The 25,218-nt window shown below is 30.7% G+C and overlaps 1 protein-coding gene across 3 annotated transcripts in view; it reads right to left on the bottom strand.

Moving 5' to 3' along the window:
- Window positions 1–25,218, bottom strand: part of LOC130900459 (uncharacterized) — an 81,606-nt gene extending 56,388 nt beyond the window's left edge. The window contains exons 1-2 of one of the 3 annotated variants that reach the window (XM_057811091.1): window positions 24,743–25,218; window positions 1,448–1,528 (exon numbers count right to left, since the gene is read on the bottom strand). The gene's annotated coding sequence lies outside the window, so the exon portion shown is untranslated. Of the gene's footprint in view, window positions 1–1,447; window positions 1,529–15,573; window positions 15,601–24,742 lie in introns of those variants that run through there. The other 2 variants (XM_057811089.1, XM_057811092.1) reach the window with 2 other exon arrangements.

Raw genomic sequence — 25,218 nt, 5'->3', positions numbered from 1 at the left:
TTTGAAGCTTCACAGGCAAATGGAGTTGATAGATCTTCAATCGGATAGTATTTTGAAAAAAAAAATTTAATGAGATTGACGCTATTACATTTTATACATAATGTTTCAAAAGTTTGGATATTGGATATGGAATTAAAAAGCATGCAGTACACATTTTCTGCATGTGTGGTAGCACCTATTTATGTGAGCAGATGTTTTCCGTCATGAAAATAAATAAGAGCAAACATCGCACAAGACTTACGAATGAATATCTCCAATCAATTCTTAAAATAACTACAACGACTATGATACCTGACATCAATGAGCTTGTCAAAAACAAGAGAAGTCAGGTATCTGGATCCTCGAGCTCAACATACATACCGTCTTTCATAACTGATATGATTTTTAATAACCGTATAATTTAATAAATGAAATGTTGAAACATTTCAGTTCATTTATTTTTATTTTCAATCTGGCCCACCTATGAATTCAAAATTTAATATATGGCCCTCTGCAAAATTGAGTTTGACACCTCTGTATTACATTGTTGAAAAATTTGTGTGAAAAGTTACATAAAAATAGAATTGAATGTATTTACTTAAAAAAATCAAGTTTTTTATAAATTCAGGTTTAAAAATATTCATTAAAAATAACAGAGTTGGCATTTACATGACATTTCAATATAAAATGAGTATTTTTAAATAGTTTAAATAGATATTTTGAAAGCGATAGTTAAATGTTAAAAACAACACGTTTGCAAAAACGCTTACTTTTCCTATAGTCTAGTCACCAGTGGTAAGAAACTGTAAGATTTAAGTTTTGAAAAACGACACCAATTTTCATAAAAATTTGGATTCACACTTTATGTACCCTCTTCTTCAAAACATACCTAAGCCGACAAGTACTTTCTATTTTGGATTGAAAAATACCTCTTATTAAAAACAAATAAAAAACCTTATATTTTACCATTATTTGGTTGAAATGTAAATCTCCGACACCCTCGAACAAGTTTATGATTAATTTCACAGATATAACCCCTTTTAATCATAACTTGAGAGCAACAAATTTCAAAATAAGCTTCAAACATCTTTTCAGTAACTTTAATCTCAGGCCAGAATGATCACAGTTTTCGAGCGTCACGTTTAATTTTCGGTGGAAAATTAAAATTTAAAACATGATCTACAAGAACTATTCCTTTTTTGTGCGTTAATTCTTCCTTGATGTCTATTTAGTCGTATAATAGATACTAGATTTTATAATTGTTAATGAGCAGTTATCAGTGATTCATCTCCTCACACGAATTTTGCGCTAAAGTTTAATACTAATGAGCTATTTTTATGCTGAAATACCGGAAAGTATAAAAACCGTGAACCTAAGTAACATATCAATTATGCTGCTCATAAGTAGACAGCCTTTTAAGGGCAATAAAAAGATCATTTTCATAGTTCAATTAACTGATTATATTTACCCACTGGTCTATCAGGATAGATAAAGACTCGATTAATACGAATGCGAACTTTAAACTGCCATAAGTCCTCAAATTATCACGCTGCAAAAATAGAAAAAAAATTCGGTAAAAAAAACGTACAACCAATTAATGGTGAAAACATTTTTCCATATCCCTAATAATTTTTTATTTATTTAAAAAAATCCGTTTTTTACAAAATTATGAAATAGTGGATTATGCCCTGCGATTTTTGTCACCATAGTGAGGAAGGATGCCAAAAAATATTTTTACTTGCTCATCATAAAGTGCTTTTCATTTACTTTGTAAATGGTTTTTCTCAGAAATTTTATCCTTTTCTAGATATTAGACCTTTGAAGGTTTTCTTTTTGGGAGAAAAATAGCTTTCCTTAACAGGCAATAACTCAATCCTTATTGAGTTTACAGGAGTCATTGAAAAAGAAATTTCTACGTTTTTTAAAACCTGACCTAACTTTTTGAGTTATTCATGAAAAGGTTAAAAAACATGATTTTTTCATTTTGAATCATTAATAATAATAAGAGAGTCTCAATTTTTAAATAAACTTTCAAACAAAGGTTCTTTAGAATTGGTCAATCTATCGATTTTCGAGTTAATATTGGTTATAAAATTTCAATCTCCTACAAAGGGTTGCTTTCACTGCCAGTGCATAGATTTTGAATACAATTATGAATATTTCCTAAATCCAAATTTTCAATGTTGTTTCTCAAAATTTCTAAGAAAAATTGGTGACTTTACCACTAGAATATAAATTTTAACTGTATCATCACTGTAATTTTATTACTGGCAAATACAATTACAATTATTTATTTGCTCTTTAACATGAAACTTGTTTTCAACAAACGTGTTTCAATATACCAAATGTAATCATTTATTTTGAATTACAGAGCATTGCTCATGACAAAAAACAAAGTTTATTTGAACAATTAACACCCTGTATAATAATATGGAAAATAAAAAATATCCGTGAAGGTCAACCGACGATTAGGCGAACATGTGTGTTTATCAATAATGACGTCATTAGATAATAAAAAGTATACATTTTATATATAAATATATATATATATATATATACATATATATATACATATATATATATATACATATATATATATACATATATATATATATACATATATATATGGGGTTTTTTTATTGGGAACGTGGCAAGGAAACACCAAAGTGGACTAACTTTTTCCGAGCTTTTTCGAATACTTATGTATTCATCGTTTGGGACTGAAGTCATGGTCAAATACAATATAAGAAATATGTATAAATGTATAACAATAATAAAATTTTACTTACAATAATTAATTGAGATATACTTACATTTATACATATTTCTTATATTGTATTTGACCATGACTTGAGTCCCAGTTTTATATATTTCTGTAGCCAACTTATTTTGATTTTAGGTCTCTTCTGTTAGTTTTTTCAACAAGTAAACAATTGAGGACTCGACCTATTTCAGTTTATTAAAATACGACTTGACATTGACAACTTGCTTAATTATTTAATCAACAGATTACCTATAACATGAATATCAAAATCAAAATATGTTTCAATTACAATAATTAATTTTTCCTTGGCTGGCCTTTATCAAAAATGAATAGGAACCATCATTTAAATAACTCAAGTACACTGAAATTTATAAAATAGAACTATAAATTTTACTCAAATTGTTTGGGTCTATTTATCAATGGTAGTTTACTCGTTCCTGTATATATAAACCATTTCTTCTTTTATTTGTATCTGTTTCAAGCATTTTTGAATTTGGTTTGGTTATTTCATGTTCAAGGTACTTGTAAATTACTTCTTTTGTTTTAGTGTTTCGAAATATATTATATCCTTTATGACTAGTTCTAATATAATATTTATTGTAATAAATTGGGAAGTCTTTTTTAATATGGTAAGGAAAGGTGTTTTACGTTTTGATGTTTTTCATGTTTTGTTCCTTAATTGATTATAGTATTTGTTTATTTTTTCAAACCTTCGAAAACTATGTATTCATCATTGGAGAATAAATTAATCAAGAATATATGAACTTTGTAATAAAATATTAAAATCATAAAATAACTTTCAAATTGACTGTAGACATGTAGACATGAATGAATTGAGTTCGTTGAATATGTGTGTAATTTTTTTTAAAATGTTAGAGCCCGTCGATTAATATTTCTATTTTTTTTTTCAAACAATAATGATGTACAGGGTGCGGCAGCATAACTTCCTTTTTTAAAAAGTTCGCCATTTAGTCGGTAGATGTCGTAACGGAGTGCTAGTGGTCTCGTTCGAGAGGGGGGACTATAAAGTTTTGTCCCGGCACAGTTCAGTCGCCATCATGCGTTGGAACAGTGAGGAGCGTGCGTTTGCCGTTGAGGTTTACTTTTCGAGCGGATGTTCTGTGATCGCAACCCAGCGCGCCTTTCGAAATCGCTTTAATTTAGCCCCCTTGGCCCCTGTCCCGGACCGGAAATCAATTGTTAAGTGGGTCACTGCGTTCAGACAAACTGCAAGTGTGACAAGACGAAGAACTGGAGTTCCTCGGCCCATTAGATCACCGGAGAACATTGAGTTAGTTAGAACTTCAGTGTTGCGATCACCACGGCGTTCTGCGCGCAAACATGCGTCTGCCCTTGGACTTTCCGATCGTTCTGTGAGGAGAATACTTCATGATGATCTTCATTTTCATCCATACAAGATGGCAATTGTGCAGGAACTTTCTGAACGTGACTTCAATTCTCGGAGGAACGCGTGTGAGGTTTTTCTGGAAGTCGTTCCTGAGGACGCTATTGTTTTTTTTAGTGATGAAGCCCATTTTCATTTGTGTGGATCCGTAAACAAACAAAACATGCGCTACTGGGCTGATACCAATCCTCGACAATTGCATCAACGGCCTTTGCATTCACCTAAAGTCACAGTGTGGTGTGCAATTTACTCACGTGGAATTATTGGTCCCTGGTTCTTTGAGGAAAATGAAGTCACAGTGACAGTGAATTCGCACCGGTATGTAAACATGTTACAGGAATTTTTTTTCCCACGGCTAGATGAGTTGGACTTAGGGGACACTTGGTTCCAACAAGACGGAGCAACGGCACACACTTCAAGAACATCGATGGCTGTTTTGAGGGAACACTTCCCAGAGCGCCTTATCTCAATTAGGGGCGATTTGGAGTGGCCAGCCCGCTCTCCCGATTTGACCCCTTGTGATTATTTCCTATGGGGTTTTTTGAAATCCCGTGTGTATGTGAACCGTCCAAGGACCCTACAAGATTTGAAGACGAACATCCAGGAAGAAATTGCCAACATAACGCCTGCTATGCTGGCAAGAGTCATGACAAACGCCAGAAATCGGTTTACTCAGTGTATGGAGAATGGGGGACGTCACCTAACTGATTTGATCTTCAAAACTCAGTAAAACAAAACTTTATGTATGTGCCTGTATTATAAAAAACGAATAAAAAATTTCTGATTCATACAATAAGTTTTATTAACTTTTGAAAAAAGGAAGTTATGCTGCCGCACCCTGTATATAGGATTTTCCAATTTATAGATATGACATCATTGTTGATTTTATTAAATGGCAACACTGTCATTTTGATGGTTATTTTTGCAAAAATTTTTACATAACTACCAGATATAAATTTCTAATCCTTGCCAATTGCAATCATAAAAGACATTGAATAAGTAAGGAAATATTTGATTTCAATTATATTAATAGGAGAAAAGCTTATTGACTTTTTGACAATATTCCGACCTAACAAATTATTAATTTGAAATATATTCTTCAGAAACTTTATTTTAGTCAGTTTAATATAAACTTATACGCTGTTCTGTTGAATGCGTCCTTTCGATGTTCACACGTTCACCCATTTAGTCAGCCTTACTAGGGATGGCGATCTGAAATCGATTAATCGTAGAATCGATCCTTCGGACCAAATAAATCGATTTTTTAAATCTATATGTTGTACTGAATCGATTCAGTAGATCGATATTTAACCCTTGAAAATCGACATTCGTTTTATTCTGTTTTGGTGAAAAAAATTAAACATTATTTATCACAGGCAGTTGTGCACCTTAAGTATGATCCTGTACTTTGGTGGCAAGACTAAAAAATATTCCTTTTTTCAATTGGCGACAACATCGCAAGTGACGAACGGAACCGCTTCGATCCCAGTAGACTTGACAGACTATTGTTTTTAAAAAGCTTAGATATTAAGCATTGGGAACTATAATCTATATTATCGATTTCCTCAACTTTTAACTTTTTATGGCACTTGCTTTTTTTTGATAAAATGGATTGTACATTGTAAATACAAACTTGAAAAAAATCGTTTTTTTAGAAATCGATTCATCGGGTTACAATTCGAATAGATTCAAAAATCGATCATTTTTGAAAGAATTGTCATCCCTAAGCTTCAAACACTCGTTCATCCGCGGAAGGTAAGTTCTTTTTGCTATGGTACTGATTGACGACGATGAAGCGATAGTATTATTAAGCCATAAGTTTATTTTGAAGATGAACAATAGAAAAACAGTGAAGAGGATGCGAAAAAAGTTGTGTAAGTATTGGTTATTAAAAAGGAAAACATATAGTCATGTTTATTTACTTAACGAATGGAAATTTAAATCCGAAGATTTCAAAAACTACCTCTGAATGCTCGAGAAAATCTACCTATTTACCCTCATGCATTTAGAAAAGTTATTCGTGAACCACGTGAAGCTTTTTATAAACCTACTAAATTCATTTTTTTTTATATGACTCAATTTTTCTATGTGTAATTAAATAGCAGCTTCTTTTTAGTCTCGATCATGGTATTTTTGTTCTATTTGTATTCGAGAGAATATAATGCGAGCAACAACACAACAGTCCGAGAAAACTCACACAATTTGCGCACAGACTAGAGAACAAAAACAGGTACATCGTACAGTGTTGCTCGAAAGAATGGATTGTCGATCTTGCGCCGGTTGCCTGCACACGCACAAAAAACTGCCCGCTTCGATCTCCGTAGATGCTTTGCTTTCAGGTGAACCGAAAAGTGTATGACAACCAATAGCTGACTATACGAATTTTCTCAAAACGCTACATTTCTAAAGATAATAAAGGGACCACCGTAATTTAGTAATAAGTCTTCACAGTCAAAGATAGGTTTTATTACTAAAATTTGTATTTGCAGGCAGTTACTAATCGAAATATCAATTTGTTCAATCTTACTAAACCTAATATCTATAACTAAAACCTAGAAGTCACCATAGTTATTAACCATCTGCGTGGATGTAAACAAAAGAAAGGAAAGCTATTTACGGAGGAATTTAATAAAATTCTTGAAGAAGCATCAGATGATCCATTTATTATGACCAAAGTAAGCCATCAGAAACGAAGTTTTGAGTATATTGAGTAAAAAGTGAGTCAGCCGAACGAATGTGTTAGATTCAATAAAAATTGAAGAAAGCTCCTATAGTCAAAATACATGTCACCAAAAAAATACATTTAGACTGTTTACAGTGTCAGGTAAATTTTACACAATTTGTAGACACCACAACCACCTCATGCCATATCAAAGTTGAAACGATGAAGAAAAATAGTGAAAGTAATTAAAGAGAATAACTGTACCATACAAAGTGTAAACAGTATTACAAGTACCCCAATTATATGACGTGTAAAAAAATCGCCCGGTAACTTTGAATAACTGACTAATCTTACTATTAATTATAATTATATGTTAAAAAAATGAATAATAAATTGTATTTTCCTGGTAGTTTTGATTTTGATAAAATATAAGATTCTATTTGCGAATAATGGCTAATTCTCATGAGTAATAGTCATGATGGCTTTCTCAATGAATAATACTATTTCCCCTATGAATACATGTTGATCCACGATAAGTATTATTATGACTAGACTGAATACTAGTAACAAAAAACTTCAAAAAAGTTCAATTTTTTGCCTTCATTCTTTCAACAAATCAAAAACTTTATCATCAAGTAAAAAAAATGTTTTCTACAAAACATAAATATACAGTATTATAGTATATTTCATCAGGAATCTGGAAATAGGATTGTCCGTGATTGTGCGTACCCATGTAGGAGCCCCCAGACTTGAAAGACGGGGCTTAGCTTGGGCCAAAGCTGGGAAACTCGCTTCTGGCAAACCAATAATGGCTCAAGCCTGGTTGAAGTCTGGGTAACTTAGCCCCGGACATTCTATAGTCACCCAAGCCTGGCTTTGTAACCTTACCTCGCAAATCCCATATTCACCTAAGCTTGGCTGAACTCTGAGTAACCCGACCTCGGCCATCCTATAGTTACCCAAGTCGGGCTGAACTCTGAGTAACCCGACCTCGGCCATTCAATAGTCAACCAGGCTTGGCAGAACTTTGAATAACTATATAAAGTTTTCTTCTAATATCTTATCCATAATAGATACCTTAACATTAAAAATAACAACAAAAAATGGAACAATAAAAAATAGTATCAGTTCTTTATATGTGTAATTATTTAACTAATATTTTTATGTAAGTTCATTAATTAGTAGAGTGCATTAATAAAAATTTTTCAAAAAACTATAATTTTATGAACAAAATATTAAAAAACTATTTTTACAAGCAACCAGCCTGGCCCAGGGTGACAGGCCAGTCTTGGGTTTATATAGGCAACCAGGCCTGGTCCAGGCATGCAAACCAAGCGAGGGACATTATTATCATCCCAGAGTCCCACCAAGTTATGGAAGCACGGAAAAATCCATTTCTGGGCGTGTAATGAACGATACTTTTTATTTTTTTTATACTTTTTATTATACTTATCTAAAAACAACGCAAAAAGGGATAGGAATTGAATTTAGAAAATTTTATTTTCAAAGTAATCATAATACATAGAAATAGTACCAAACATGATTAATATTCCCATAGCAACAATATATGTATTATCGGCATTGTTTATTTTCTGTTAATTTAATTGATATTAGTTTTAAAAAATGTACTTGGAAGAAAATCCAGATATTCCTAAAAACATATTAGACTCAGAAGCATAAGCCATTACTGATTTGTTATCGGCAAAATCCAGGTAGAGATATGAACACGAATATCAACTTTTTATGGAATGGCGAGATCTCAAAAAAGTTAAAACTGTAAATGATGATATTCTTCTAGTTTATTTTGTCATCGAAAAAGCCAAGAATATGTAATCTTCCATGTTATGGAGTCGGTTCTCAATGCTAAAAGGTTGTTTAGGTATAAAAGAAATTTTTGACAACACAAAATATCCAAAAACTATTGTTTTTTGAGGCTTCAAGGTATGGGCTATACACCAAAAATGTTCAGGTTACGGAGGACAAGTAACCACATTTTTATGCGAAGCTTCAGATGAATATCTACAAAATGCAAAAGTGATTTTAGGCTTTGAGGTCTTTGGCGCATGTCGAAGAGATCATTTATTATGTTTGAGTTTAGACGATGTGAAAGATAATGGGCGATTTATTGTTTTTCCGAGATTTAAAAAATCATATGCCAAGAAGTTTTACCATTAGCAATGAGGGATGTACATTCGAGCCCTGTGCACTTTATCGTAAATGCAGGTCTACGGCGTAAAAATATAAACCGCAGAAGATTATTTGTTGCATACCGAAATCATAGGTGTTACGCCCAACATGTTGGAAGCCATACCATCAGCGCTGCTCCGAAACTTGTTGCAAAATACCTGAAACTGGAAAATCCCGAAGAATATACCGTACATGTCCTTTTTTGGCAATCCTGTTAGTAGAAGGCGGCGCTGATTAGTTCACTCTGAAAAATAGGGAGGATGACGTTCTTCCCAATGTAGAAGAAAGATAATAGAATAATCAATACAAAGAATAATAGAAGTATCAGAAAAATTGTTTAACCCTTGTCACATACAATAATACAGAAAGCTTTGAGATATTTCAAGAGAACAATCAAATACCGAAGGGACTAAACTTCTGCAATAATACAAATTGTACAATAAACGTTACTATTAATACCAACGACCTAAATATACTAATTATGTTGGTTTCAGAAAAGTATTATAAATAAATAATTGTTTTTCCTTATAATTAATTTCAATTGTATTTTTTTATCTAGCGCACGGAAAAAAATCGACGATCGGAAAAAAATTTCCGTACGCTATTCTGAAAATGGCACCTTTACATCTTTGTGAAAACGGATAAAAACTGTGTGTTCTCAGATAAATAGTATAATAAAAAATAAATTACAGCATACCTGCTAAACAAAGATTTTTTTGAAAAAGTTAAGTGATCTTAAGAATGTTTGTAAACTGATGTGAAAATACACCGAGCACTCGAGAAAACTGTTAAAGGCTTTGTCGGGTTATATATAGTAAGACTATTCACTTTCCACTGATTTTATTTCAAGATTTGATTTCCGCGAAATCTCCGATTGTAGAATGTGCGTGGTTTGTCGTATTTTAGAAATACACTTCCGAAAGGTGCTAGTGAAAATAAAAAAGATGTAAATCAAGAGTGCGTCCTTCGAAAAAATGCGCACGTGTTGAAAATAGAAATAAAAATAGATTCAAAAATGTTTAGATTTACATCTCGATTATAAATGACAATAAATATTTGTTGATTAAAAAGACAAGACAATTCAATTTTTAGCCAACAAAAAAAGGATGTAGTTGAAGCAACCATTGTTCCACTTATGAATTACTTTTAATATAATATAATTAATAATAATATAATCTAATAAATTTTCTATTACTTATTTAAATGGAAATGTTTAATATTTCGCAGTCGCCTTGTAAAACCTTGCTAAATAACTGCAAGTAAGTTGTTTTCAACTAAAACATTTTGTGAATATTCATACAAAGGAAAAGTTCAAGAACTAAAATTGAAAGGCAAGCCATTACAAAATATTATTATAAATATATTATTATAATAAAGTTTACTCAAGATATTGTGAGGAACTCACCTACGGATACAGACTGTGAAGCCTATATGACTGTTTTTTAGAGACAATTTCTGAGAATGCCTTTTTGTTTGTGTACGGCAAACTATAGATTAACAGTAGTCGAAGGTTCTAGAAACGATTTTAATGTATAAAGCGAGATTCCAGCAGCCGTAAGTCAGTCAACAATTTGATGGCACAGTGAATACGTAGGAATAAAAACTTGAACTAAACTAAATGAGATGTTAATTATGTACATAAATTAAATATTAGTGAACAGTGAAGCGTCTAAGTGTTAGTGTATTAATAAATTACGTAAGTAGTGTGTGTATTAATTCATCCCACCCATTTTGTACTCAGATATTGTCTATATAATTAAGAATATTTATGCCGAATATCATTCGATTTGTGAGTGTAACCAATAAAAGAATTATAGTGATTAGTGGTGATAAAACTTGGACGGATATAGAGGTTTAGAGCGTTATTTGGATCAACCAATATTATGATTTAATTATAAACTGCTTATTGTTAAATATACAACTTCTTAATGAAAATGTATCGAACAATAGGTATAATTTTTTTCAATTTCTTATTTCTTAGACCTTTTGCAACAATAGGTATATATGGTCAAATAAAATTACTTGTACTAAATTTTCTGAGACATTTAAATTAGCTATCCGCTAATTTTATTTTCACATAATTATTGTAGTGACATTCAAAAATATGTCGTAAATCGGCTAATTTTCGCGTATATTTTCTATAAACTATTATAATGAAAACTTCGATTTCAGGAAAAAGTTCGTCCACTACTTTGATATACACGTTTGAATGATTTTGAGCTAACCCAACTGGACTATAAAAGACAAGTAAAATATTACAAACAATAGTGAAACTAAAATCAATACAAAATAGACGCTTGTAGGGTCCCCATGACAAGATCCCTGCAGATGATGAACAGGTGATACCATTCCTAATGGCTAAGGATCAACCCAAAGAAACCGAGCTTCTCCTTTTCACTACGAGGCACAGCAATGGCACGCTCCCAAATAGAACGTTGGGAGACGTGACTCTTACGTTCTGTAGAGCGTTAAAATATCTTGGAGTAACCCTGGATACAAAACTGTTCTGGCACGTACATAACAGAGTAAAAGAGGCCATGAGGACATGAGGTCTTTCGCATAAGAAAGTGAAATCAAAAATGCGACTGGACAGAGTCCAGCGCCTCGCGTGTCTCATTATCATAGGGTCCAGACGTACGACTCCAACTAGGGCCCTTAAAGTCCTACTGGGCCTCCCACCTTTGGATCTAGCGAAGCCATGAGGACAGCCTACAAGCTGAACATCCACCGCGAACTGCAGGCTGGATCAACTGGCCATACAAAAATCTGGATGCAGGTGGACGCTACCGTCTTCCAAGTCTACGTATTCGCTGTGATGGAATGCGGATGCACGATACTCAATCGACGCCACAGTAATCTCAAGCTGCTCAGACAGTAGAACTGCCATACAAGCCATAACAACTGAAAAGGAGTGCTCTAGGATAGTGCTGGAATGCAAGAGAGTCTTACAGAATCTGGTGAGTGATCACAAGATCACCAGACTGGAATCGGTGAGCTCAGCGATGGGCTCAGAGTGTGGCTAAAAGCATTGCTATCGCGTCTCTCAACAGTCTCCTCGCAAGGCGGGCTCGGCAGAGACACCTGGCATGAGACAAGCGAAGGTACATATAGATAGACCTCGTGTCTCACACCAAAAAACTGCTCCAACTAAACAGGCGCGAAATCCGACTAGTGACTAGACTTCGAATCGGACACTGCTATCTAAGATGCCATTTCCACACCATGGGCATCATAGACGATCCGGAGTGCCGTTGTTGCATGGAGGAGAACGAAACCGCAGACCATGTCAAGTAGAGCACGACAGGCCTCTCTGAACGCCTATATAGGCAACGGCCCTTTGGCCGCCCACAATTAACTATGAACTATAAATACAAAAAATGAGAACATTCGTCATGGAATAAGTAACATATTATGTACCAAATAATTTCTTATTTTATGTTTTTCATTTTAAATGAACATTTATTCGATTACAATTTTTTTCATCACAGCATATTTAAAAGTGTAAAAATGTATTTCTTACTCATGTAACTCGCCTGTGTCTTGTTTGGTATCCTACAACATGCTGGTGTATTAAAGGATATAATTACATAATGGTACATTATGCAACAATGGACGCTTTTTTTTAAGTCTTGGTTATCTTATTATTGTGCCGGATCGTCGCATTTGCGAACTATGCCTGCGCCCATCGTAGAAAAGTCGAATAATGTAAAAAATTGGTCGCGTCGTACACGTAATTTTCTACACGTAGAAAACGTTATTTTTTACATCTACTTTTTTACGTCCCATTAGTGCGCGTGGTAGGACAAGTGTTGTAGTTTACACTAATAATTTTTCTAGCTGAATTAACTTTACTTTGTAACGATTTCGCAATATATCTTTCTGCCACAGCAGTGGATTTCCAACCACTAAATCGGCTAACCCACATACTCAAAGTGCAAATAACATCAGTTAATTTTATTTTAGCCAGTATTCTATTATTTTGTGTTGTATGGCGTACGTGAATAAATACTATAATCAACTTTATTACTGTTCATAAAACATTTATAATAATCAGCCTAATATTGAGATATTTCCTCAAAGATCCAAGAAAAAACTTCGTTTTCAACATAACATTTAATTAAAAATATTAAATGAAATTTTATTATTTATCGTAAAAAGAACTATAAATTAACTTCAAGTGTTTTTGACACATGGTTTTTTTGCAAAAATTACAGTGACTCAAAGTTGTAATATCTTTAGAACGTGTACATATACAGCGCTGATTTTTTGTTGGTGACATTCCTTCGGCGCTTGATCCAGGAGCATTCACATCTTCTTGAGTGCTTTTGGTAACCTTAGTTGTGAAAATCTTTTTTTCAAGGTGAGCTTGTTTCATGTTACATTGCGATTGCGCCATATTACAATTATATTACAATTGTAGATAACATTAGCATTGATACCAAAAGTATCCAGCATATGAAAGAAAAATCTGGTGACCTTTTCGACTGACTAATGTACTTTTTGTCACAATTTTTCAAGTAGACAACAAGTTATTTATAATAAATTATTTCATAAAATTAAAAACAAACAAAAGAATAAACTTAATAATCTTATTAACAAAAAAATCAATTCAGTTCTTAAAACCCAAGATAATTGGGTTAAAAACATTTCAAATACAGAGATACCTAATGATATTTTACAGTTTCTATCGTTAGGACCTAAATTCAGTATTGAACCTATAATTACTAAATATATTTCAATCAAAAGAAAGAAAGAAAAATATCGTTATAGCGAAAGCAACCAACATTTTAACTAACCACATTCATGAATCGAAACAATCTTCTGTTTTTAGAGATATATTATATAAAACCAAAAATTTTCTGAAAGAAAATCCAAATTTAATAGTCATTCCATCTGACAAATGTAATGTCACAGTCATTATGGAGAAACAATAGTATTTAGATTTATCCAAAGAACTTATCTACAATAATACATCATACAAAGAACTTAATAATGATCCAGTTCTAAAAACAACTAATAATTGTAACAAATTAATAAAAAAAGTTTTAACAAAAAACAAATTGACAAAAAAACCCAGAAGAAATTAACAAACTATAACGGTATTTCTGCTAAATTCTACTGTTTTCATAAATTAACCAATCAATATTGAACATTATTCACTACAACTTATCCTTATCTAACCTATAAAAATTCAACGTCATTCAAAATGTAACCAATCAAAAAATTAATAAAAATTCCTATAGTAACAAGAATAAATATTTCAATTAATCAATATTTCTATCAAAGTCATGTTGAATATTGAATTTGGATTTCCATGAGTTTAAACATTTTTACAAGCTTTTAATAATATCAAAATCACCGGAAATCTTAATTAATTATTGGAAGTAAAATTTTATTATTGTTATACATTTATACATATTTTTTATATTGTATTTGACCATAATTTCAGTCCCAGATGATGAATACATAAGTATTCGAAAGCTCGGAAAATATATTGAAGTTAGTCCACTTTGGTGTTTCCATGCCACGTTTCCAATAAAAAACTACTCATAATATAGCTGGCAAAGGCTTCTTTACAATATATATATATATATATATATATATATATATATATATATATATATATATATATATATATATATATATAGATATATATATATATATATATATATATATATATATATATGCATCTTAATGTTGTCTTGATTTTAGGTCTCTTCTGTTTTAAAATTAGTTTTTTTTTATAGTTTTTAAAAGAAAGATAAATTTTAACGTCTCGACTTTTCTTTATCAAAATATGATATTGACACTGATAATTTGATTATTTATAAGATCTAAAATGAAGAACATTTAGGCGCATTAATAAATAAAAAGGTCTAAGAAATAAGAAATTGAAGAAATATATTTATATATATATATATATATATATATATATATATATATATATTTATTATATATTTATAGGTATTCCAGCGCTAGTAGTGTTCAAATTTGAAAAGCTTTCTGTTACTTGTATTGCAATATACTATTAAACTATTAACAATTTCAGACAAAAGCAGCTTTGAAACCCTCAAAAAATTTTCAATAAAAAAAATATCGGATTCAAATCACTGTTAATATTATTTCGGAACATGTTGACAAGAGCTTTTCGAATTGTAAAAATAAGTATTGTAAAATAAAACGCACAATTTCCGAATAGATAACTTGGAATAATAAATTATAATAGAAGATTTTTTGAGTTTTGTTAAATTATCCATTTGTATGTTTTTGCAGCTTTCTAAATAAATGTGAATAAAATGTATTTTTTTTTCAATAAAAAATGTGCATTTTTTGGATTTATGTACTTATTTTTAGCATATTTCGTAATTTTTTCAGTTCTTATATATACGCGATATTTTAGCAAAATTTTTCGTATACATATAAATCCGATCTTTTGACAGCATTTACAAGAATCGTGGGCAAATTTTGTTACAACTGCCCTTGTATTATTGTAAGTTAGATTCTACAATTGGTTTGGAGTACAATAAAAGAAAACTCTACGCAAATATAATCATTCGTTAGTGATTGAAAACATACCTTGTTATATTGGAATTTGACAATTACCACTTTCACTTTTGCTACCACTAACAATTTTTTCAATTCCAAAAGTATTTGAATTGGACTTTTAAATGAAATACTTAAAGTATTTAAGTATAAAATATTGAATTCAGAATTAGGTCTGGGTTGCGTTCGTGGGTATTAGTGCGCAATTCTCATTATCTCATTAGTTAAATTTAGTTCACGTTATTGGTTATCTTCAGCGACAACAATTACAACTACAAAGTTAGAGAATGGACTACTTGGGACTTTTCGGAAACTATGATCAGGTTAATCCGATCATGATCATATATTATAATCCTTTCTACCCTGGTAGATTGGTGGGTAAATGCGATCAGCTCAAAGGTTTTTTCATTTGTCTATAGTTTTTTGAACTTATTTATTCCCCTTAAATGGCTGTCTACTATCAATTCTCATGAGCAGCGTCATTAATAGGTTACTGAGATTTACGCTTTTTATACTTTTGGCATTTCAGCATAAAAATAGCTCATTAGACTTAAACTTTCCGTAATCCGTGATTTTGCATTTTAATATCTAGAATTTTTTATGCAACTAAATAAATATCATGGAAGAATTTACGCTCAAAAAAGGAACAAAAAGTTTCAAATTTGAAATTGCCACCGGGAATTGAATGTGACGTTCAGAAACTGTGATCTGAATCTCGTTCTGGGTTAAGATTTGCAATCAGCTGATAGATGATCTACCTGAACTCGGGTTACAGTTTCTGAAAAGTCATCTTGGCTACTACAATACAATACTACAATTCCGTAGTCTGTAACAGCGTCCATCGATTATCAATCAAAATATAATGTCGTTTTGTTGCGGAATGTTAATGATTTTTGAAATAAGAAAGGAAGAGTAGAATATCAATTGATAAATTAAAATGAAGTTTATCTAAAACACTTTTGCAAAGCAAATTTTCTTATTCAGAAATGTTTTAGTGAAACAAAGCTATGATTGCATTCTATTACAAAAATACAAATAGCTAATATATATTTGATCAAGGTAGAATATAAACTTACAAAACTCGAGTTCCGTCTAAACAATCAAAGTTCGCTAACCTCATCGAACGACAACATAGGTCCATAAATTTTATAAAGAAAAAATAACAGGCACTGAATTTCTGATTTCTCACTTTATAATTATGATGACGTATGTCACGACAGTTCTATTATTTTTATTTGACAAAATAACATGCTCTGTTTTTTTGATTCATATGGTAACTTCTGAAATTGGTGTTTCAATTTCCAATCAAATGTGGATGGAAACACTAAAATAATCCTCTTTTATTTATACTTTATTTAGCACAACTTTCATTATCCAGGAGGTAAACCCCAGTATAACTTCATAAATCAATGACAAATAATTCCTAAATTATAGCATATTACACTACAAGGGTCGGAAATTGAATTTTCGGCCCTTGTAGTGTAATACGCGCATGTACTTTTCACAAAGAGGGAATGTTAAATTTTCGTTCCTGCAATTAGAAACGCAAGTACATACTTTTTACCGAGCTATGGAGGAAATACGTTTTATTTATTATTCATAATAATATCAATTTATTTCAAATCTCATCTTTAATTTTCTAGTAATTGAATTAAGTTTAGTATGTAATATTTACACTTACATACAACATATTTACAATCAAACATCAATTATAATAATCCTCAACTTTCTTAGAAATTACTAGAATCTATTATTAGTAGAATGAGTTATACAGATTGTAACTTGTTTTCATTAATATTTACATTTCTGGTTGTATGATCTCATGAATATGATCGGAGTAGGCGTAGCAACCTTTCATAAAATTTTTAAGTATTCAAATATGACCAAAAATGGAGAAACGTCTTTTCAAGGAGTGTTCAAATATGACCGAAACTAGAGAAGCAATCTTTGAAAGCCTTTCTAAGTGTTCAAATATAAGTGGACTTCAAACATTAACCTTTCACCGACTTCCTAAGCGTTCAAATTTGATCGAAGTTGGAAAACCAACCCTTTATAAACTTTCTTAATATTCAAATGTGACGAACTTAAAGAAGCGATCTTTTATAGACTTTTAAAATGTTCAGATATAACTGGAGTTGGGGAAGCAATATTTTAATGGCTTTCCAAGTGTTCAAACATGACCTATGTTAAAGAAGCAACCCTTTATAGACTTTCTAAGTGTTCAAATATGGCCGAAGTTGAGGAATCAACCATATATGAATTTCTAAGTATTAACTTGAGTTGCAAGACCAATAATTTTTGGCTTTTTAAATGTTCAAATATTCACCGAAAATGAAGAAGCAACACTTTATAGACTTTCTTGATGTTCAAATATGACAAAGTAGAAGAAGCAACGTTTTATAGACTTTATAACCGCCATTGAAGAAACAATATGTCATTAACTCTATATGTTTAAATATGACAGAATTTAAAAAACAATAACTCTCTATAGACTTTCTGAGTGTTCAAATATGACTTAAGTTGGAAAGGCAACCTTTTATAGACTTTCAAGTATATAGATATGATCGAAGTTGGAGAAGCAACCCTCTTTAAACTTTCTTTGTATTCAAATATGTTCAAATATGACAAAGTGAAACAAGCAACGTTTTATAGACGTTCTAACCGCATGTTATTAACTCTATATGTATAAATATGACAGAATTTAAAAAAAATAACTTTCTATAGATTTTCTGAGTGTTCAAATATACCTAAAGATGAAAATTCAACCTTTTATACACTTTGTAAGTGTTCAAATATGACCGAAAATGCAGAAGCAGCTTTTTTACAATTCTTACAATCTGCAGAAAAAAATTTGTAAAACCAAACATAAAAATAGCTAAATAAAGATACAAATAAAATAAAATTTCAATATAGAGATGAAAACCACAATGAGTAACAAAGAGAAGTCACAATTTTTAATCTTTTAAAGAAGTCCTTGCAGTGAGCCCTACTGTTTAGTCCTAGTAAATATCTAACAGCTCCTTCAAGGAATTGTCCACAACAAGCCATAAAAATTTTACAGATTCAACGACGTCAATGGTGGTGTTATTTGATAAAAAATTATTGCTTTTTATAGATTTATTACCGAACAATTCCGTTAGAGAATGGCTACCATAGATTAAACGTTCCGTTATCTAACGCTAAATAGAAAAGGCAAGAACTCAAAGATTGGCTGATAATCTAGAAACAGTGGTAGTAAATAGATTTGCTTATATAGAGGAAATAACTTGTTTACCAATTCCTGAAAGGTTTGCGTCGAACTACCAAGTACTGTATATTCACATATTTAATGTCTAATAATCAAAATAGAAAGCAGGAAATTTGTTTTTTGGTATATACGCCAAGAGCCGTGTTTTTTTGTAAAAAACGTACGGGAACAGCTATTTTTTTTAATATGTTCAGGGGTGTCCTCTGAATGTAAATCCAAGTGGGCGTCATGGGGGGGGCTTCACTTCAGCCGCCATCTTGAAAAACACGTTTTATTAAATGTTTGCCATCTTTTTTATTTGAAACTTTTTTTTGTATAACGCATAGGTTTCCAATGAAATTTATAGAAAATTTTATGCTCTACAATTCAGTTACCACCATTTTTAATTTATCATTGACCATTAACTAAATATTTAGCAAAAACCATATTGAAAAAAGTTTGGAGTGCTATAATTAAAAACCTATGCGTTATACAAAAAAAAGTAAAAGAGATGGCAAATATTATTATCTACAATAATGATTTCTAAAATTTTTGTCGTACTATGCGCGGTTCGCGAGATATTTGATAAAACGTGTTTTTCAAGATGGCGTCTTAATTGAAGCCCCCCTTGACGCCCACTCGGATATACTTGTTACAGTACCTTTTTTTCAGAACCTACTTTTTGGTTTTGGCTATTGTCTAATATTTAATACATCTCATAATATTTTTTTTAGAAAGTCGTTAACTTTTTTGTACGACCTTGTTATTTCTGATTGTTTACTATATTTAGTTGTAGGTTATGTTTACTAATTATGAACGAAAACGCGTTGGTGAGTAATAACTTGTTCTCGTTTTGACAGAAATGAACGGTGAATAAATGTTATTTGTTACGGAAACTTACAAAAACTACAATTATATACCAGAAGAATAATGAACAAAATGTTGTGGGCGTTATCCCACAACCTTGGAACCGCGATTAGGGCTAACTCTCACAGATAGCACTTAGTTAAGCCCTACACGACAGTTTCTCAAAAAAAGAAGTTTTAACTGAATCATAATTCAAAAATGTTACTGCCTTTCAGATTAGAACGGGGGTGTAAGAAAAATTCAGATCACAATTTCATAAAAGCAATCAATTTTTTAAATTATTTCATCGAGCACATCATTCTACGAGGTTCAATCGCATATATTTTTAAGATAAATAAATTTTTTATTAATATCAGTGAATATCTTATTCACACTCCACCCATACACGAATATAAATATTCTATTTCGATTTTGAGAACGACCGCCTCAACTAAAAATACTCAAGTGGTAGTGTCAAGAATCGATGTAAAAGGTTAACTTTGAACTGAAATAAATACGGATGTGAATGAAGGAAAATATATGATAGTTAGATAGTTTTCATTATACACATACAGAGTGCCTATAAACTTTCTTTCTAAATACGACGCGAGGAGCAATTAAAAAAAATATAATATAGATTATTTGAGAGTTTATAGCAAAATCTGTATACAAAATTGCAATCAGTAAATATGGATATCTTTTTATCCGAATTTTCGCTAGATTGCATGACTAGTCCGATGAAAATACCTCGAATACATCATAAAATAGCAAACCCTTATGGATTAACCAATAATTTAAATCCATTCACTACTGGTATTATAACTGAGATGTCTCTTAACCTACTTTACGCTATTTGCACTATTCGCAAATACTTGTAGACGGATGTTAATATTAAATGTGTTGTTTTAATTTATTCTGTACAAGAAATTATGCAACAGTTGTAACTTTCACGAAGAAGCTGTTTTTGTTAATTTCGTAAACGTAATGTGTTCGCAATTCACACGTGTTGCTGTTTGTAACAGTAATCCAATTATTGCAAAACAGTTGCAAAAAATACATTGTAACTTTCTCAGATAAGACAAATTTTCTAAAATACATACTTAGTGCGGTTCATGAGTTCTTGGCCTCATAGTAAATAGAATGCGTTCGCAAAAGCTATAAGCACACGTCAATGACAAGTATCAACAATATTTACACCACTAAGTTTCAACTTACTGCATGCATCTATTTTATTATAGTAGAACTCGAATGAACAAAAATTTCTCAGATTGAGTTTCGCACTGTTATAAAATTTTTGACTTTTTGAATTTTTGGAGGCTGTTTACGGTGACTTGTGTCCATCATTTTCAACAATTTACAAATGGTCTAAGTGGAAGAAAAATTGTTCTAAGTGACCAGCTTGACTGACCACGATCGTTCGAGAGGACCAAAAACTGCGATGACTAGAGATATCGAAAAAATTCATTAAATGAATTATTGGGCGATCACTTTAATATGGTTAGATAGCATGCGTCAACGATCCGCAAGACGCGTGCCGCGTTTTCTCACTTTGGGTCAGAAGCGCGTTGTACAAAAATTTGGATTTTAGGTATTGACATTCCAAAAATAGCTTTTTACTATTGAAAACAGTAGCGCCATAAATTGATTTGCTTCTCTAAATAAATCTTAAAAACTTTGTGTTACATTTTTTGTTAGAAGCCAATACAATGTCAATTGATATGGCAATTAAAACAGTCTTCAAAACATATAACATATAGGATTTATTTGACTTTAAATATCAGAAAATTTGAAAATCCACGAAAATTAACATATTTTAATATTTAAACAACATGAGTCGATTTTATTGCGTCAATTTATAACTGTACGTAGAATCTAGATCCACCAGTAAACTCATGAAACAATAAAACAGTCAAGACAGTTTATCGGCTAGAAATATGATGGCGACTGTGTTTTGGAATAGTAATGGGATTGTGGTCATCCTTAAAAAGGTAATATGTATGACTGCTTGATAAGGTAAAGGAAGAAATTGAAAGAAACGACATCATGTGATAAAAAAGTGCTTTTTAGTACATTTCGAATCGTTTGACCACCCACCGTATTCAATAGGTCTGGCGCCCAGTGACTTTTTCTCGTTTCCTATGAAAGAAGATTTTTGATATTTATATTACAGATGATCTATTGATTAATATAATTATGCAAAATGTAAAGTCATATCATGATTGAGACCGAAATAAGTCGAAACGTCAATTTTTACCTGTTTTTTTTAAACAAATTTTCTATTAAAAGAGACCTAAAATCGAGAAAAAGATTTTAATATGTTGACATTCCTATACCATTTTTTCACATTTGATATATCATATGATTTGTATAAACATTTTAGAAGACAATTTTCATATTGTCGCTAATAGATAGTAACAGAAAATGGTTCTTCTCCTTTTGTTTCTTGTTTAACATAGTTGATTGTTTAAATTCAATTAAAATTGATTTTATCTGTTTTTCTTGCAGTTAAAAAGCAAAATACTGAATTCTAGAAGCAGGGATCATAAATTTCGGAGTATAATGATTTAATGGGTGAATAACTAGATTATTTCTATTTGATATAAATAGAAGAATTAGAAAACTTGATAATTATATTTAGAAGTTTATCAATAGGTTGATAAAATGAAACAAATCAATCAAATTTAGAATAAAATGCATATAATATACAGTGTTTCTTAATTCATGCGACAAAATTCAGGAGGTGATTGCTAGTGACTAGAATTGAGTTTTTATTTTTTTTGTTTGCTTAATATCGTATACAACTAGAACTGAAAAAGGTAGTAAAACTAGAAATATAAAAATAAATAAAATAAATATATATAAAATAAAAATAAAAAAGCTATGAGTAAAACATTAATATATAAATGTTTTTCATCGAATTCAAACAAGCATTCGACAGTTTGAAAAGGAAGACAATTATAAAGGAAATGGAAAAACTACAAGTACCCAAAAAGTTAATTAGTGAGAATGACTATGCTACATTCTAGAACAATGGTAATAACAAAAAATTGACTATCTGAGGAATTTGAAATCAATGCTAGGGTAAAGCAGGGTGATGAACTCTCAGAGATATTGTTTAACATTGCAGTTGAAGGCATAATAAGGGACAAGACAAAGAATTCTTACTGGATATATGGCACATAAGTACAAAATTATAATGCAGAGCAAAAGAATGAACCGAGAAACCAAATTGAAAATCTATAAAACTACGATAAAACCAGTAATTACATATGCTCCTGAAACTATGAGATTAACAAATATGGAAGAAGAACAACTAAAGATATACGAGAGGAGAATAAGTAGGAAAATTTGGAAAAGTTGGAAATAATGAATATAGACGACTTATGAACTATAAAATTAAGAATATATTAGAAAATGAGGATATAGTAACTACAATAACAGCAAAAAGGATAAAATGATATTGACACATTAAAAGAATAAAAAAACAGAAGAATACAAAGAAATTAAAGAATGGAGACCCAATGAGAAAATATTTCCTAGTAGACCAAAAAATAAATGGGAAGATCAAATTGTGAAATATATGCAAAATCTGGCAGTAAGTGACTGTAACAAACTTATGCAGGACAAACAGAAATGGAGAACAATAGTCGACACTTCAAAAATATGTGATAAGCTGTAATTAATTAGGGATAAAATGTGGGCTGACAACAAAAATACAGGGTCAAAAGAGTTCAGTTTGGGCGGCTATAATTCTTCATAGAATGTATAACCTTGGCTAACCCTCAAAATATGTCAATTTATTTTGTCACCCTATCTTCTAAAGTTTGGCTAATAAAGCTGTACTTACTAATCGGAACATGAATTTAAATAGTAAAAAAATGACAAATAATAAATATTCAGAAAAGAAACACAAATGTTATTATCAAATGAAATCTTACATACCAAAACATAACTTCACTTCTTATCAAATTGTTTTAGTAAATATAAGATTAAAGTAAGTCACAAAGGGATTAAAACACTATCAAAACATTTAATCTAATATCAAAAACATAGAAAAACAAAACAGTAACACTCATAAAATCTATGTTTACATAGGACAAACATAATAATTCAAAAATAAATGAAAAAGCCATCAATCCAATGAAAACAATGAAGCAACCGTAACTATAGATATTTGTGTTTCAGCCTATTTTCGCCTCTTTCAAAATATATTTTTTTAATAAAAATAACAAAAAAAGATATCTTCTCGGCATATTTAAAAGTATATAATTATTACATGCATATATTTATAGGTGAAATCAATATTTCAAGTGAAGTTACACATTATGAAAGAACCAGTTATACAAAAAATGTAAAATAAGAAATAAATTTTATTCATCTAGTCTGATAAATCTGATAATTAAATGCTATTGCATTGAAGACACTTTGCTAGGTACACTGAAAATTATTTAATAATCAATAATAGCTTTTTTTAAATAAACTTTCCATCTACCATTTGAGGATTTTTATTTATGTGATTACAAAAATATATATTCCATTTTTGTATGTTTTAATTATATTGAAGGATATTGACTGAATCTTCAATATATGTTCCATTATGAGATAAATTGAGATAAAGTTGTGTTAGTTACAGGATATAAATAAAATAGAATATTTTATATTGTTCTTTTATAATAAATTAGAAGCAGTAGAATTATTAAACTTATAAATTATTCTACAAACCTAAGATAGACAAATATTAAATATTTTAATTGTATAATAATATATTTTATTGTACTCAATTTTTTAATAGATTCCTAAAACATATTTTGGTTATTAAATCATTTTTAGATTTACGTGTAGTTTACAAAATTTAAGAAATAACTCAATATATTAAATAAAATTCCAACTTCTGATTACATTGTAAACCTTATATTTGTTTTTTAATTACAATTCATAAAATTTTATATTTTGATTCAATTGAGACTATTTCATGTCAAAAAAATTGCTATTTACTTCTTCAAAACTTTTTTGGGGTTATTGTGATTTTCATCCTTTAAAGAATGGGCAATAAAGTCTGAATACCTAAATGTTATTATCTATCACCACATTGCAAATAATGCTATAGTTTATGTACTAAAAAATACTTACGAATTGTAGGTTAAATTGTTAGTAAGTAGTTCAATAGCCAGTCAGCTGTGCACAAGTAACGTCAGATGTTGGTAAAATTTGGCATCAGTGTATCATCAGCTATCGATTGGTACGTCTTTAAGAAATCACTAACTATTCCTAATAAGTCAACTTTTGATAAATCACACACAAATATCCAATAAGGACAAATAAATTACATACAACTTGAATTTATTTTTCACGTTTCAACCGAGATATCACTTAAAAACTGACAAGTGGTGAAAGTTATTGAGAAAGACTAACCTAACTTGCATGTATTGTATTTGCTTCCACAATTGTCATTTCAATTATTATAATTTTCTAATAACACATATGTTTTTTTCTGTAAATTACTCAGTCAAAAGCATTCAAAGACTTTTAAAAATCGTAAAGTCGCAAACGAGTGTATTGTCTTTATCAGTTTACGTAGTTGACTAACTCATTCTCAATTCTGCCAT

This window comes from Diorhabda carinulata, chromosome X (assembly GCF_026250575.1).
Source record: "Diorhabda carinulata isolate Delta chromosome X, icDioCari1.1, whole genome shotgun sequence".
Lineage (NCBI taxonomy): Eukaryota > Metazoa > Arthropoda > Insecta > Coleoptera > Chrysomelidae > Diorhabda > Diorhabda carinulata.
Note: the sequence above shows the minus strand (reverse complement) of the source record. Positions and strands in the feature narration are given on the sequence as shown.